This window comes from Arachis stenosperma, chromosome 5 (genome assembly GCF_014773155.1).
Source record: "Arachis stenosperma cultivar V10309 chromosome 5, arast.V10309.gnm1.PFL2, whole genome shotgun sequence".
In the NCBI taxonomy this organism is placed as follows: domain Eukaryota; kingdom Viridiplantae; phylum Streptophyta; class Magnoliopsida; order Fabales; family Fabaceae; genus Arachis; species Arachis stenosperma.
The window spans coordinates 60813533-60830994 of record NC_080381.1 but is presented as its reverse complement, the minus strand read 5'-3'; the positions used below and the strand labels follow the sequence as shown (position 1 = coordinate 60830994).

General features: G+C 38.5%; 1 non-coding gene across 1 annotated transcript; it reads left to right on the top strand.

Moving 5' to 3' along the window:
• The first annotated feature begins 10420 nt into the window (after positions 1 to 10420).
• On the top strand, positions 10421 to 10527 carry LOC130984361 (small nucleolar RNA R71). The gene has a single exon (XR_009088301.1). It is a non-coding gene; the product is annotated as a small nucleolar RNA R71 (small nucleolar RNA).
• The last annotated feature ends 6935 nt before the right edge of the window (positions 10528 to 17462 follow it).

Sequence of the window (17462 nt, the reverse complement as noted above, 5' to 3'; positions counted from 1 at the left end):
TCCTTTCAGGTTCAGGATCAATTTCAACAAGAGTGCCTTTTTCCTTGTTCCTGCTTATATGAAAGAGAAGAAAACAAGAAAAGAAGAGGAATCCTCTATGTCGCAGTATAGAGATTCCATTATGTTAGTAGAAGAAGAAAGGGGAGAAGGATGTAGGAGAGTGGATTCGGATATTTAGATGGAGAGAGGTGAAGAGAAGTGTTACTAATTAAATAATTAAATAGAATAAGTGAGAAGGGGTAGAGAATTCAAAAATAATTTTAAAAAGGGGTTAGTAATTTTCGAAAATTAAAGATAAAATATAATAAAATTAAAATTTAGAACAAAAAGAATTTTTGAAAAAGAGGTGAGATATTTTCGAAAATTAGAGAGGAAAGAGTAGTTAGGTGGTTTTAAAAAAGATAAGAAACAAACACAAAGTCAAAGAGTTAGTTGAAAAAGATATTAAAATTAAATTTGAAAAGATAAGAAGATAAGAAGTTAGATAAGATATTTTAAAATCAAATTTTTGAAAAAGATAAAATTTTGAAAAAGATATGATAAAAAGATAAAATAAAAAGATGTGATAAAAAGATATGTTTGAAAAAGATTTCATTTTTAAAATTAATTACTTAACTAACAAGTAACTACAAGATATGATTCTAGAATTTAAAGATTGAACATTTCTTAACAAGAAAGTAACAAACATCAAATTTTTGAATCAATCACATTAATTGTTAGCTAATTTTCGAAAATTTTATATAAAGATAAGAAAAATATTTTGAAAATATTTTGAAAAAGATTTTTAAAATTTTCGAAAAAGAGGAAAAATTGGAAAAGATATGATTTTTGAAAAAGATTTTGAAAAGATAAGATTTTTAAATTTTTGAAAATTTGACTTGACTTGTAAGAAACAACTAATTTTGAAAATTTTTTACTAAGTCAACTCAAATTTTCAAAAATTATGAGAAAAATAAGGAAAAGATATTTTTTTTGATTTTTTTGAATTTTTAATGATGAGAGAGAGAAACACAAAAATGACCCAAAACCTGAAAATTTTGGATCAAAACACAAGATGCATGCAAGAACACTATGAATGTCAAGATGAACACCAAGAACACTTTGAAGATCATGATGAACATGAAGAACATATTTTTGAAAAATTTTTTATGCAAAGAAAACATGCAAGACACCAAACTTAGAAATCTTTAATGCATGGACTCTAACAAACGAAAAATGCATATGAAAAACAACAAACAACACAAAACAAGAAATCATCAAGATCAAACAAGAAGACTTGTCAAGAACAACTTGAAGATCATGAAGAACACTATGAATGCATGGAATTTTCGAAAAATGCAAGAAAAAAAAAATTTTTTAAAACATGCAATTGACACCAAACTTAAAAATTGACTCAAGACTCAAACAAGAAACACAAAATATTTTTGATTTTTATGATTTTATTAATTTTTTTTTGGATTTTTATTAATTTTTTTTTCAAAAAAAATTTTGGAAAAACGAAAAAAGAAAAGAAAAATTTTGAAAAAGTTTTTGAAAAGAAAATTACCTAATTTGAGCAACAAGATGAACCGTTAGTTGTCCAAACTCGAACAATCCCCGGCAACGGCGCCAAAAACTTGGTGGACGAAATTTTGATCCTCAAAGTTGGTCTCTTTGTAATTTGCATGAGATTTAAATATTGGCTCTAACAAAAATACCCCAAAGAGATCATGGTATGATGAATTGGGATCTTAATAATCCCTGGTGTGATCATAACTCCGTTCAACTTAACCAGCAAGTGTACTGGGTCATCCAAGTAATACCTTACGTGAGTAAGGGTCGATCCCACAGAGATTGTTGGTATGAAGCAAGCTATGGTCACCTTGTAAATCTCAGTTAGGCAGATTAAATTGATTCACGATAGGTTCGAAAATTAATAATAAACAGAAAATAAAAAAGGATAGAAATACTTATGTAAATTAATGGTGGGGATTTCAGATAGGCGTGTGGAGATGCTACAAACCTCTCGAATCTCTACTTTCTTATTACATTCATCCAATCGTTCTTACTCCTTTCCATGGCAAGCTGTATGTAGGGCATCACCGTCTTCAATGGCTACTTTTCATCCTCTCGGGAAAATGGTCCTATGCGCTGTCACTGCATGGCTAATCGTCTGGAGGCATCACCCTTGTTGATGGCTACATCCCATCCTCTCAGTGAAAATGGTCCAAATGCTCTATCACAGCACGGCTAATCATCTGTTGGTTCTCAATCAGGTTGGAATAGAATCCCTTGATTCTTTTGCGTCTGTCACTAACGCCCAGCCTTCAGGAGTTTGAAGCTCGTCACAGTCATTCAATACCGGAATCCTACTCGGAATACCACAGACAATGTTAGACTTTCTGGATTCCCAAGATCCTACTCGGAATACCACAGACAAGGTTAGACTTTCCAGATCCCCATGAATGCCGCCATCTATCTAGCTTATACCACGAAGATTCTGTTGGGGAATCTAAGAGATATGCGCCCGGCCTAAGGTAGAACGGAAGTGGTTGTCAGTCACGCGCGTTCATAGGTGAGAATGATGATGAGTGTCACGGATCATCACATTCATCAAGTTGAAGTGCAACGTATATCTTGGAATAAGAATAAAAGAGAATTGAATAGAAAGTAATGGTAATTGTATTGAAACTTGAGGTACAGCAGAGCTCCACACCCTTAATCTATGGTGTGCAGAAACTCCACCGTTGAAAATACATAAGTGAAAGGTTCAGGCATGGCCGAATGGCCAGCCCCCTCAAACGTGATCAATAGCCTCTTAAGATGAAGAATAAAAACAAAACTGAGACTAAAGATGTAACGTGGTCAAAATACGACTAATATAATAGTTAAATGTTCTATATATACTAGATTAGCTACTAAGGTTTACATGAGTAAGTAATTGATGCATAAATTCACTTCCGGGGCCCACTTGGTGTATGCTTGTTCTGAGCTTGATCTATCCACGAGCTGAGGCTTTTCTTGGAGTTTAACGCCGAGTTATAGCGTGTTTCTGGCGTTCAACTCCGGGTTATGACGTATTTCTGGCGTTTAACTCTAGACAGCAGCATGTACTTGGCGTTGAGTGCGACTTTACGTCCTCAATTCCCGAATAAAGTATGGACTATTATATATTGCTGGAAAGCTCTGGATGTCTACTTTTCAACGCCGTTGAGAGCGCGCCATTTGGAGTTTAGTAGCTCCAGAAAGTCCATTTTGAGTGCAGGGAGGTCAGATTCCAACAGCATCAGCAGTCCTTTTGTCAGCCTTTTTCAGAGTTTTGCTCAAGTCCCTCAATTTCAGCCAGAAATTACCTGAAATCACAGAAAAACACACAAACTCATAGTAAAGTCCAGAAATGTGAATTTAGCATAAGAACTAATGAAAACATCCCTAAAAGTAGCTTGAACTTACTAAAAACAACCTAAAAATAATGCCAAAAAGCGTATAAATTATCCGCTCATCAATACTCATGCACTGAATGTTAAACCATATGCATTGATGTTCTTGTATATATTTTAGTTCAATTGAAAAAAAAAATAAAAAAAAAGAAAAGAAAAAGAAAAAAAAGTAATAAAAGAGGGACAAAATGCCCCAAAGTGAAGTTCAAATAAGAATCAATGCATATGTGTGGTGATCAAAAAGAAAATACGTGAGTGTGTGAAAAAGTGAAAAATGAGTAGTTAGGTTAGCTTTGAATTGTACAGGTTGTCATAGGTTAGGTGGGAAGCTTAGGTTGATCAAAGATTCAAATTCTAGCCCACTTCACCAAATACAATCTTACTTTGACCCTAGCCCCATTACAACCCGTGGATATATCCTCTTGATATTTGTATACATGCACTAAACAATTGTTGATTGTTAGATGACTTGCAAATCTTTGAGAAACATGATTAAAGAAGAATTGAGTGATTAAGCCCTAAACACTAAGCGATTTGAGTGAATACACATCCGGTGAGGGGTTCGGTCGCTCAATTCTATGTTCTTGTGCCTTATATTGTATCTTTTTGCAAGTTGTTTGTTGGTTAGTTTTGAAAATCTCAATTCAATTCTTTGGACTTTGATCATAGGGTATTGACTCTTTGCCTTGGCCCTGAGGTTTGTTTTGGATTGATTGGAATCTCTTGTTTGTTTTTGCCAAACTCCATAGGAAATCATATTGTGCATTGGTGCGGGCGAAATTGTGAACAATACTTTTTCACAACTCAAATAATCCCCGGTAATGGCTCCAAGAACTTGGTGGCTCAATACCATGGCATTACACAACTTCGCACAACTAACCAGCAAGTGCACTGGGTCGTCCAAGTAATAAACCTTACGTGAGTAAGGGTCGATCCCACGGAGATTGTTAGTATTGAAGCAAGCTATGGTCATCTTGTAAATCTTAGTCAGGCAAACTCAAATGTATATGATGATGATGAACGAAAATAACATAAAAGATAAAGATAGTGATACTTATGTATATCATTGGTGTAAGAGCTTCAGACAAGTGTATGAAGATGCCTTCCCTTCCGTCTCTCTGCTTTCCTACAGCCTTCATCCAATCCTTCTTACTCCTTTCCATGGCAAACTCGTATAGGGTCTCACTGTTGTCAGCAGCTACCTCCCATCCTCGCAGTGAAAGCTAATGCTCAATACTCTGTCACAGTACGGCCAATCACCGGTTCGGTTCCCTCCCCTACTGGAATAGAATCCAGTGATTCTTTTGCGTCTGTCACTAACGCCCAGCAAGTTACAGGTTTGAAGCACGTCACAGTCATTCAATCATTGAATCCTACTCAGAACACCACAGACAAGGTTAGACCTTCCGGATTCTCTTGAATGCTGCCATCAGTTCTTGCCTATACCACGAAGACTCTGATCTCACGGAATGGCTGGCTCGTTTGTCAGGCGAGCACTCGGTTGTCAGGCGATCAACCATGCATCGTGCAATCAGGAATCCAAGAGATATTCACTAAAGCCTCGAATGCTTGTAGAACAAGAATGGTTGTCAGTCACCTTGTTCATAGGTTGAAGAACGAGTGATATCTTAGATAAAGAACAAGCGGAGTTGAATAGAAGAACAATAGTAATTGCATTAATACTCGAGGTACAGCAGAGCTTCACACCTTAATCTATGGTGTGTAGAAACTCCACCGTTGAAAATACATAAGCATAAGGTCCAGGCATGGCCGAATGGCCAGCCTCCCAAAGATCTAAGATAGCATAAAAGTGAAGATAGCTACCAAAGTCTACTAATACAATAGTAAAAGGTCCTATTAATAGTAAACTAGTAACCTAAGGTGTACAGAAATGAGTAAATGACATAAAAATCCACTTCCGGGCCCACTTGGTGTGTGCTTGGGCTGAGCAATCAAGGAAATTCGTGTAGAGACCTTTTCTGGAGTTAAACGCCAGCTCCCATGCCAGTTTGGGCGTTTAACTCCAACTTTTATTCCTGTTCCGGCGTTTAACGCTGGAATTCCTGAGGCCGGATTGCTTCGCGGGTTTGGGCCATCAAATCTTGGACAAAGTATGGACTATTATATATTGCTGGAAAGCCCTGGATGTCTACTTTCCAACGCCGTTGAGAGCGCGCCAATTGGGCTTCTGTAGCTCCAGAAAATCCACTTCGAGTGCAGGGAGGTCAGAATCCAACAGCATCTGCAGTCCTTTTTGGTCTCTGAATCAGATTTTTGCTCAGGTCCCTCAATTTCAGCCAGAAAATACCTGAAATCACAGAAAAACACACAAACTCATAGTAAAGTCCAGAAAAGTGAATTTTAAATAAAAACTAATAAAAATGTACTAAAATCTAACTAAAAGATATCAAAAACATACTAAAAACAATGCCAAAAAGTATACAAATTATCCGCTCATCACAACACCAAACTTAAATTGTTGCTTGTCCTCAAGCAACTGAAAATCAAATAAGATCAAAAGAAGAGAATATGCAATGAATTCCAAAAACATCTGTGAAGATCAGTATTAATTAGATGAGCGGGGCTTTAACCTTCTGTCTCTGAACAGTTTTGGCATCTCAATCTATCCCTTGAAATTCAGAATGGTTGGCTTCTTTAGGAACTCAGAGTCCAGATAGTGTTAATGATTCTCCTAGTAAAGTATGATGATTCTTGAACATAGCTATTTATTGAGTCTTGGCTGTGGCCCAAAGCACTCTGTCTTCCAGTATTACCACCGGATACATACATGCCACAGAACATAATTGGGTGAACCTTTTCAGATTGTGACTCAGCTTTGCTAAAGTCCCCAATTAGAGGTGTCCAGGGTTCTTAAGCACACTCTTATTTGCCTTGGATCACAACTTTATTCTTTTCTTTTTCTTTCTTTTCTTTCTTTTTTTTTTCGATTTTTTTTTTTTTCGGTTTTTTCTCTTTTTTTTTTTTTTTTTTTTGAATAGCTTTTTCTTGCTTCAAGAATCATTTTATTGATTTTTCAGATCCTCAGTAACATGTCTCCTTTTTCATCATTCTTTCAAGAGCCAACATTCATGAACCACAAATTCAAGATACATATGCACTGTTTACACATACATTCAGAGAACAAAAATATTGCCACCACATCAAAATAATTAAACTATTATAAAATTCAAAATTCATGCAATTCTTCTTTTTCAATTAAGCACATTTTTATTCAAGAAAGGTGATGGATTCATAGGACATTCATAACTTTAAGGCATAGACACTAAGACACTAATGATCATAAGACACAAACATGGATAACATAAAGCATAAAATTCGAAAAACAAAGGAATAAAGAACAAGGAAATCAAGGAAGGGTCCACCTTAGTGATGGCGGCTCTTCCTTGCTTTTGAAGGTCCTATGGAGTGCTTGAGCTCCTCAATGTCTCTTCCTTGTCTTTGTTGCTCCTCCCTCATGATTCTTTGATCTTCTCTAATTTCATGGAGGAGAATGGAGTGTTCTTGATGCTCCACCCTTAGTTGTCCCATGTTGGAACTCAACTCTCCTAGGGAGGGTTTAGTTGCTCCCAATAGTTTGTGGAGGAAAGTTCGTCCCTTGAGGAATCTCAGGGATTTCTTGATGAGAGGGGTCTCTTGTGTATTCCATCCTTTTCTTGGTGATGGGCTTGTCCTCATCAATGGGGATATCTCCTTCTATGTCAACTCCAACTGAATAACAGAGGTGACAAATGAGGTGAGGAAAGGCTAACCTTGCCACAGTGGAGGTCTTGTCTGCCACTTTAGAGTTCTTGAGCTATAACCTCATGAACCTCTATTTCCTCTCCAATCATGATACTATGGATCATGATGGCCCGGTCTATGGTAACTTCGGACCGGTTGCTAGTGGGAATGATTGAGCGTTGTATGAACTCTAACCATCCTCTAGCCACGGGCTTGAGGTCATGCCTTCTCAATTGGACCAGCTTTCCTCTTGAATCTTGCTTCCATTGTGCGCCCTCTTCACATATGACTGTGAGCACTTGGTCCAACCTTTGATCAAAGTTGACCCTTCTAGTGTAAGGATGCTCATCTCCTTGCATCATAGGCAAGTTGAACGCCACCCTCACACTTTCCGGACTAAAATCCAAGTATTTCCCCCGAACCATAGTAAGATAATTCTTTGGATCCGGGTTCACACTTTGGTCATGGTTCTTGGTGATCCATGCATTGGCATAGAACTCTTGAACCATCAAGATTCCGACTTGTTGAATGGGGTTGGTAAGTACTTCCCAACCTCTTCTTCGGATCTCATGGCGGATCTCCGGATATTCACCCTTTTTGAGTGAAAAGGGGACTTCGGGGATCACCTTCTTCAAGGCCACAACTTCATAGAAGTGGTCTTGATGCACCCTTGAGAGGAATCTATCCATCTCCCATGACTCGGAGGTGGAAGCCTTTGCCTTCCCTTTCCTCTTTCTAGAGGTTTCTCCGGCCTTGGATGCCATAAATGGTTATGGAAAAACGAAAAAGCAACGCTTTTACCACACCAAACTTAAAATGTTTGCTCGTCCTCGAGCAAAAGAAGAAAGAAGAGAGTAGAAGAAGAAGAAATGAGGAAGAGGGAGATGGTGGTGTTTAGGTAGTGGAAAAATGAAGGGGTAAAGAGGGGTTTATATAGGAAAGAGGGGGATGAGGGTTCGGCCATTTGAGGGTGGGTTTGGGAGGGAAAGTGGTTTGAATTTGAAGGGTGAGGTTGGTGGGGTTTTATGAAGGATGGATGTGAGTGGTGAAGAGAAAGATGGGATTTGATAGGTAAGGGGTTTTTGGGGAAGAGGTGTTGAGGTGATTGGTGAATGGGGGAAGAAGAGAGAGAGTGATGGTAGGGTCCTGTGGGGTCCACAGATCTTGTAGTGTCAAGGAAAAGGCATCCTTGCACCAAATGGCATCAAAATCCACGTTTTGAGCCTTTTCTGGCGTTAAACGCCGGGCTGGTGCCCATTCCTGGCATTTAACGCCAAGTTTTTGCCCTTTACTGGCGTTTAACGCCAGTCTGGTGCCCCTTTATGGCGTTAAACGCCCAGAAGGGTGCCAGACTGGGCATTAAACGCCCAACTGCTAGGCTGACTGGCGTTTGAACGCCAGCAGCATCTTCCTCCAGGGTGTGCTGTTTTTCTTCCTATTTTTCATTTTGTTTTTGCTTTTTTCATTGTTTTTGTGACTTCTTATGATCATCAACCTACAAAAAAGATAAAATAACAAAAGAAAATAGTTAACCATAAAACATTGGGTTGCCTCCCAACAAGCGCTTCTTTACTGTCATTAGCTTGACAGAGGACTCTCATGGAGCCTCAGAGATGCTCAGAACCGTGTTGGAACTTCCCAACACCAAACTTAGAGTTTGATTGTGGCCTCCCAACACCAAACTTAGAGTCTGACTGTGGGGGCTCTGTTTGGCTCTGTTTTGAGAGAAGCTCTTCATGCTTCTTCTCCATGATGACAAAGGGATATCCTTGGGCCTTAAACACCAAGGATTCTTCATTCACTTGAATGATCAACTCTCCTCTATCAACATCAATCACAGCCTTTGCTGTGGCTAGGAAGGGTGTGCCAAGGATGATGGATTCATCCATGCACTTCCCAGTCTCTAGGACTATGAAATCAGTAGGAATGTAATGGTCTTCAACCTTAACCAGAACATCCTCTACAAGTCCATAGGCTTGTTTTCTTGAGTTGTAAGCCATCTCTAGTGAGATTTTTGCAGCTTGCACCTCAAAGATCCCTAATTTCTCCATTATAGAGAGGGGCATGAGGTTTACACTTGACCCCAAGTCACACAAGGCCTTCTTGAAGGTCATGGTGCCTATGGTACAAGGTATAGAAAACTTCCCGGGATCTTGCCTCTTTTGAGGCAGTTTCTGCCTAGACAAGTCATCCAGTTCTTTGGTGAGCAAGGGAGGTTCATCCTCTCTAGTCTCATTTCCAAATAACTTGTCATTCAGCTTCATGATTGCTCCAAGGTATTTAGCAACTTGCTCCTCAGTGACATACTCCTCCTCTTCAGAGGAAGAATACTCATCAGAGCTCATGAAAGGCAGTAGTAAGTCCAAGGGAATCTCTATGGTCTCAGTTTGAGCCTCAGATTCCCAAGGTTCTTCATTGGGGAACTCATTGGAGGCCAGTGGACGTCCAGTGAGGCCTTCCTCAGTGGCGTTCACTGCCTCTTCTTCCTCCCAGAATTCGGCCATATTTATGGCTTTGCACTCTCCTTTTGGATTTTCTTCAGTGTTACTTGGGAGAGTGCTTGGGGGAAGTTCAGTAATTTTCTTGCTCAGCTGACCCACTTGTCCTTCCAAATTCCTAATGGAGGATCTAGTTTCAGTCATGAAACTTTGAGTGGTTTTGATTAAATCAGAGACCATGGTTGCTAAGTCAGAGGTATTCTGCTTAGAGCTCTCTGTCTGTTGCTGAGAAGATGATGGAAAAGGTTTACCATTGTTAAACCTGTTTCTTCCACCATTATTATTGAAACCTTGTTGAGGTCTCTCTTGATTCTTCCATGAGAGATTTGGGTGATTTCTCCATGAAGAATTATAGGTGTTACCATAGGGTTCTCCCAGGTAATTTACCTCTTCCATTGAAGGGTTCTCAGGATCATAAGCTTCTTCCTCAGATGAAGCATCCTTAGTACTGTTTGGTGCATTTTGCATTCCAGACAGACTTTGAGAAATCAGATTGACTTGTTGAGTCAATATTTTATTCTGAGCCAAAATGGCATTCAGAGTGTCAATTTCAAGAACTCCTTTCTTCTGACTAGTCCCATTGTTCACAGGATTCCTTTCAGAAGTGTACATGAATTGGTTATTTGCAACCATTTCAATCAGTTCTTGAGCCTCAGTAGGCGTCTTCTTCAGATGAAGAGATCCTCCAGCAGAGCTATCCAAAGACATCTTGGATAGTTCAGAGAGACCATCATAGAAAATACCTATGATGCTCCATTCAGAAAGCATGTCTGAAGGACATCTTCTGATTAATTGTTTGTATCTTTCCCAAGCTTCATAGAGGGATTCTCCATCCTTCTGTCTGAAGGTTGGACTTCCACTCTAAGCTTACTCCATCTTTGTGGTGGAAAGAACTTTGCCAAGAAGGCATTGACTAGCTTTTCCCAAGAGTCCAGGCTTTCTTTAGGTTGAGAATCCAACCATATTCTAGCTCTGTCTCTTACAGCAAAAGGGAATAGCATCAGTCTATAGACCTCAGGGTTAACCCCATTAGTCTTGACTGTGTCACAGATTTGCAAGAATTCAGCTAAAAACTGATGAGGATCTTCCATTGGAAGTCCATGGAACTTGCAATTCTGTTTCATTAGAGAAACTAATTGAGGCTTAAGCTCAAAGTTGTTTGCTCCAATGGCAGGGATAGAGATGCTTCTCCCATAGAAATCAGGAGTAGGTGCAGTGAAGTCACCCAGCACCTTCCTTGCATTGTTGGCATTGTTGTTGTTTTCGGCTGCCATGTGTTCTTCTTCCTTGAAGAATTCGGTCAGGTCCTCTAAAGAGAGTTGTGCCTTGGCTTCTCTTAGCTTTCGCTTCAAGGTTCTCTCAGGTTCAGGGTCAGCTTCAACAAGAATGCCTTTGTCTCTGCTCCTGCTCATATGAAAGAGAAGAGAAAAAGAAAATGTGGAATCCTCTATGTCACAGTATAGAGATTCCTTGAAATGTCAGAGGAAAAGAGAAATAGAAAGAAGAAGGAGAAGAAGAATTCGAACTTTAGTTAGATAAGGTTCGAATTGTGCATTCAGAAGGAGTGGTACTCCATAAATGGAAGGATGTGGGAAGGAGGGAAGAGAATTTTCGAAAATTCATTTAAAAGATTTTGAAAACATTTTGAAAATTTGATTGATAATTTTCAAAAATTAAAAGTGAAAAAGAAATCAAGTGATTTTTGAAAAAGATTTTGAAATTAGAAATTAAAAAGATTTGATTGAAAACTATTTTGAAAAAGATGTGGTTAAAAAGATTTAATTGAAAAGTTATGGTTTTAAAAAGATGTGATTGAGAAGATATGATTTGAAAACAATTTTAAAAGATATGATTTGAAAACAATTTGAAAAGATATGATTTTAAAAATTAATGACTTGCCTAACAAGAAAAGATATGATTCAAACATAAAACCTTCCTCAACAGAAAAGGCAACAATTTTGAGATGTTCAATCAAATCATTAATTGTTAGTAAGTATCTTTTAAAAAGGAAAGAAATTGATTTGAAAACATTTGATTGAAAGATTTGATTTGAAAAAGATTTGATTTTGAAAAACTAAAAAAATTGATTTGAAAACAAAATCTTCCCCCTAGCACCATCCTGGCGTTAAACGCCCAGAATGGTATACATTCTGGCGTTTAACGCCCAAAATGCTACCTCTTTGGGCGTTAAACGCCCAACCAGGTGCCCTGGCTGGCGTTTAAACGCCAGTCTGCCTTCTTCACTGGGCATTTTTGAATGCTCAGCTTTTTCTGTGTAATTCCTCTGCAGTATGTTCTGAATCTTCAATTCTTTGTATCATTGACTTGAAAAGACACAAATTAAAAATATTTTTGGATTTTTTTTTTTTTATAATCAAAATGCAACAAGAATCAATTAACAATGCATGCAAGACACCAAATTTAGCAGTTTGTGTGCCACTGACACTATATGAGACACACAAAATACTTCAAGTCAATAGAATTCAAAGATCAAAACAAAGAAATATATGCATGGATTCGAAAATTATAACAAAAACATGCATTTGACACCAAACATAGGATGAGACACTAAACTTAAGCAAGAAACATCAAATATTTTTGGTCTTTTTATGATTTTGTAATTTTTTTTTTTGTGTTTTTCGAAAATTAAATGGGAAAAGGTATCAAAATTCTTAATGAGAATTCCAGGAATCAGTGCAATGCTAGTCTAAGACTCCGGTCCAGGAATTAGACATGGCTTCACAGCCAGCCAAGCTTTAGCAAATCACTGCTCCAAAAGCAAGATTGATAAGAAATCAACAAGTTCTTGTGGTGATAAATTGAAACCTCGGTCCAATGAGATTAGACATGGCTTCTCAGCCAGCCAGATTTCAACAAATCATCATGAAACTCTAGAATTCATCTTCAAGAATTTCGAAAAAAAAAATAATACCTAATCTAAGCAACAAGATGAACCGTCAGTTGTCCAGCCTAAACAATCCCGGGCAATAACACCAAAAACTTGATGTTGTTGCCGGATCTTGGCACTGATGTTACCAAAAGCTTGCTCAAAACTTGAACAATCCCCGGCAACGGCGCCAAAAACTTGGTCGGGCGAAATTGTGAACAATACTTTTTCACAACTCAAATAATCCCCGGTAATGGCTCCAAGAACTTGGTGGCTCAATACCATGGCATTACACAACTTCGCACAACTAACCAGCAAGTGCACTGGGTCGTCCAAGTAATAAACCTTACGTGAGTAAGGGTCGATCCCACGGAGATTGTTAGTATTGAAGCAAGCTATGGTCATCTTGTAAATCTTAGTCAGGCAAACTCAAATGTATATGATGATGATGAACGAAAATAACATAAAAGATAAAGATAGTGATACTTATGTATATCATTGGTGTAAGAGCTTCAGACAAGTGTATGAAGATGCCTTCCCTTCCGTCTCTCTGCTTTCCTACAGCCTTCATCCAATCCTTCTTACTCCTTTCCATGGCAAACTCGTATAGGGTCTCACTGTTGTCAGCAGCTACCTCCCATCCTCGCAGTGAAAGCTAATGCTCAATACTCTGTCACAGTACGGCCAATCACCGGTTCGGTTCCCTCCCCTATTGGAATAGAATCCAGTGATTCTTTTGCGTCTGTCACTAACGCCCAGCAAGTTACAGGTTTGAAGCACGTCACAGTCATTCAATCATTGAATCCTACTCAGAACACCACAGACAAGGTTAGACCTTCCGGATTCTCTTGAATGCTGCCATCAGTTCTTGCCTATACCACGAAGACTCTGATCTCACGGAATGGCTGGCTCGTTTGTCAGGCGAGCACTCGGTTGTCAGGCGATCAACCATGCATCGTGCAATCAGGAATCCAAGAGATATTCACTAAAGCCTCGAATGCTTGTAGAACAAGAATGGTTGTCAGTCACCTTGTTCATAGGTTGAAGAACGAGTGATATCTTAGATAAAGAACAAGCGGAGTTGAATAGAAGAACAATAGTAATTGCATTAATACTCGAGGTACAGCAGAGCTTCACACCCTTAATCTATGGTGTGTAGAAACTCCACCGTTGAAAATACATAAGCATAAGGTCCAGGCATGGCCGAATGGCCAGCCTCCCAAAGATCTAAGATAGCATAAAAGTGAAGATAGCTACCAAAGTCTACTAATACAATAGTAAAAGGTCCTATTAATAGTAAACTAGTAACCTAAGGTGTACAGAAATGAGTAAATGACATAAAAATCCACTTCCGGGCCCACTTGGTGTGTGCTTGGGCTGAGCAATCAAGGAAATTCGTGTAGAGACCTTTCTGGAGTTAAACGCCAGCTCCCATGCCAGTTTGGGCGTTTAACTCCAACTTTTATTCCTGTTCCGGCGTTTAACGCTGGAATTCCTGAGGCCGGATTGCTTCGCGGGTTTGGGCCATCAAATCTTGGACAAAGTATGGACTATTATATATTGCTGGAAAGCCCTGGATGTCTACTTTCCAACGCCGTTGAGAGCGCACCAATTGGGCTTCTGTAGCTCCAGAAAATCCACTTCGAGTGCAGGGAGGTCAGAATCCAACAGCATCTGCAGTCCTTTTTGGTCTCTGAATCAGATTTTTGCTCAGGTCCCTCAATTTCAGCCAGAAAATACCTGAAATCACAGAAAAACACACAAACTCATAGTAAAGTCCAGAAAAGTGAATTTTAAATAAAAACTAATAAAAATGTACTAAAATCTAACTAAAAGATATCAAAAACATACTAAAAACAATGCCAAAAAGTATACAAATTATCCGCTCATCATGCATATAGATAGATAGCATTTAGTGTAGTTGCATGCATATATTTAGTTGTTTTGAATAAATTTCTTTCCCCCTTTATCCTTGTCCTTTGATTGTGATTAGCATGAGGTATCATGAGCGGATAATTTATACGCCTTTTGGCATTATTTTTACATAATTTTTAGTATGTTTTAGTTACTTTTTATTATATTTATATTAGTTTTTACGCAAAAATCACATTTCTAGACTAAACTATGAGTTTGTGTGTTTTTTTGTAATTTCAGGTATTTTCTGGCTGAAATTGAGGGACCTGAGCAAAAGTCTGATTCAGAGGCTGAGAAATGACTGCAGATGATGTTGGATTCTGATACTCCTACACCCGAAGTGGATTTTCTAGAGCTACAGATACCCAATTGGTGCGCTCTCAATTGCGTTGGAAAGTAGACATCTTGGGCTTTCCAGGAATGTATAATAGTCCATACTTTTCCCGAGATTTGAGGGCCCAAACTGGCGTCCAAATGCCCACTAGAGATCCTATTTTGGCATAAAACGGCAGAACTGGCACCAGAACTGGAGTTAAACGCCCAAACTGGTATCCAAACTAGCGTTTAACTCTAAAAAAGGCCTATGCATGTGTAAAGCTCAATGCTCAGCCCAAGCAGACACCAAGTCAGCCCCGGAAGTGGATTTCTGCACTATCTGTAAACCTAAGTTACTAGTTTAGTATAAATAGCACTTTTTACTATTGTATTAAGGGCTTATGCCATTTTTCACATTGGGAGGCTGGCCATTCGGCCATGACTAAACTTCTTTTCTCTTATGTATTTTCTACGGTGGAATTTCTACACTTCATAGATTAAGGTGCGAAGCTCTGCTGTTCTTCATGAATAAATGCAAGTACTATTGTTTCTCTTTCAATTCACGCTTACTTCTTCTCCAAGATATACTCTCATACTTAATTCAGTTAAGTCAGATTGAAGGGGTGATCCGTGACAATCACCCACTATCTTCATTACTCACTTAGCCAAGATCCGCGTACCTGATAACCACAAGCGGTTGATAAAATGAGCTACAGAGGTCTAAATGAGGCGGTTCCAGTTGCGTTGGAGAGCTAACATCCGGGGCTTCGAAATGATATAAGATTTGCCATAGTTGCATTGCGCATAAGGATGCGTATGCGCACTGTACGCATACGTGCCGATGCTGCACGTGACTTTTTAAAATGCAACTCGTGGCCAGCGTTTTTAGAAGCCTTGTGGGCCCAATCCAACTCATTTCTGATGCTATTTAAGCCAAGGATTAAAGGGGGAATGAACCAACTTATATACTTTGGATCATTAGTCATAGTTTAGTTTTAGAAGTAGTTAGAGTTAGTTTTCTAGAGAGAGAAGCTCTCACTTTTCCCTAGAATTAGGATTAGGTTTCGATCTAGATTAGGAATTCTTAGATCTAGGTTAATTTTATGCTTTGATTTACTTTTCCTTTTGTAATTCTTCTTCTTCTACATCTCTTCTCTCTAGTTTATTAGCATTTAATTCTTGTAATTCTCTACTTTTATGTTGATGCACTTTTGTTCTTCTATTTCTCTTTAATGCAATTTATGTTTTCATGTTCTTTTATTGTTCATTTGATTTGTTGTTGTTTAATTCCTTGCAGTTGAGTAGCGTAGATTTACTTTCCTTGCAATTTTACTATGCTTTCCTTTTATGCCTTCCAAGTGTTTGATGAAATGCTTGGAAGGATGTTATAGTAGAATTTTATGCTCTTGGCTTGGAGTGGTAACTTAAGAATTCTTGAGTTACTAATGTCCAAGTGATTGATGATTGGGAGCCATTAACTCTAGTTCTCACTAATTGGATTAGTGGAGAGTTAGGACTTATGGACTTGGATTGATATAACTCATTTGACTTTCCTTTACTACTAGTTAGAGGATGATTTAATGGGATTGATCCTTGCCAATTCTCAAGTTGTGGTTAGTGATTAGGATAGAGATCTTTGACCATCAACCCTTGTCAAGACCTTTTTGTTATTTGAATTTCCTTGCCATTTATAATTCTTGTCTCTCATATCAAAATCCCAAAATATACCTCATAACCAATAACAAGACACTTTATTGTAATTCCTAGGGAGAACGACTCGAGGTTTAAATACTTCGGTTTATAGATTTTAGGGGTTTGTTACTTGTGACAAACAAATTTTTGTATGAAAAGATTATTGTTGGTTTAGAAGCTATACTTTACAACGAGATTTTATAAGTGAAATTCTAAACCGTCAAAAATCCAATCATCGAAATGGCACCGTTGCCGGGGAATTACAATGGTGTTGTGTTATTGGTTATTGTACATATGTAAATATTGTGAATAGCTTGAGTTTTTGGATTGCTTTTTAGTTGTTACTAGTTTCTTATTTTCTCTTTTCATCATGAATTCTCACTTTGACTATGAGTGTGATTACAAGGATGTTGTAGGAAATGGAGGTTACAATGAAGAGATGTATCAAGGATGGGACAACCAAAGGTAGGAGGAGCCATATGCATGTGATCAATCCTCATGGCAACAACCTCCACTAAGGCACTATGAAGAAAAGCCATTCTATGATGCATACCAATCCAATGGCTATGGTGAATTTCCATGTGACTTTCAAGAACCACCACCATATGCCTATGAGCCATATCCTCCATATAACCCTCAACCATACTCACAAGCCCCCTCTCACCAAACACCTCCATATGACCCTAATCCATATGAACCATACCAACCACCTTTTGAGCCATATGAACCATATATGGAACCACTACGTTATCAACCCTTCCAAGAACCACTTCCTCCATACCATGACCAAGATGAAGCACCTCTAATGTATGAGAACTTTCAACCACAAGATGAGTTCTACCTTCCCTCACAACCCTCCATGGAAGAATATACATGTCCATCATTCAAGGAACCAATGGACCGACTTCAAGAAACCATCCATTAAAAGATAGACGTATGGGACTCATACCATAGATCCAAGGATGATTATGGAGGAGCAACCGAAGAGGGAAGCAT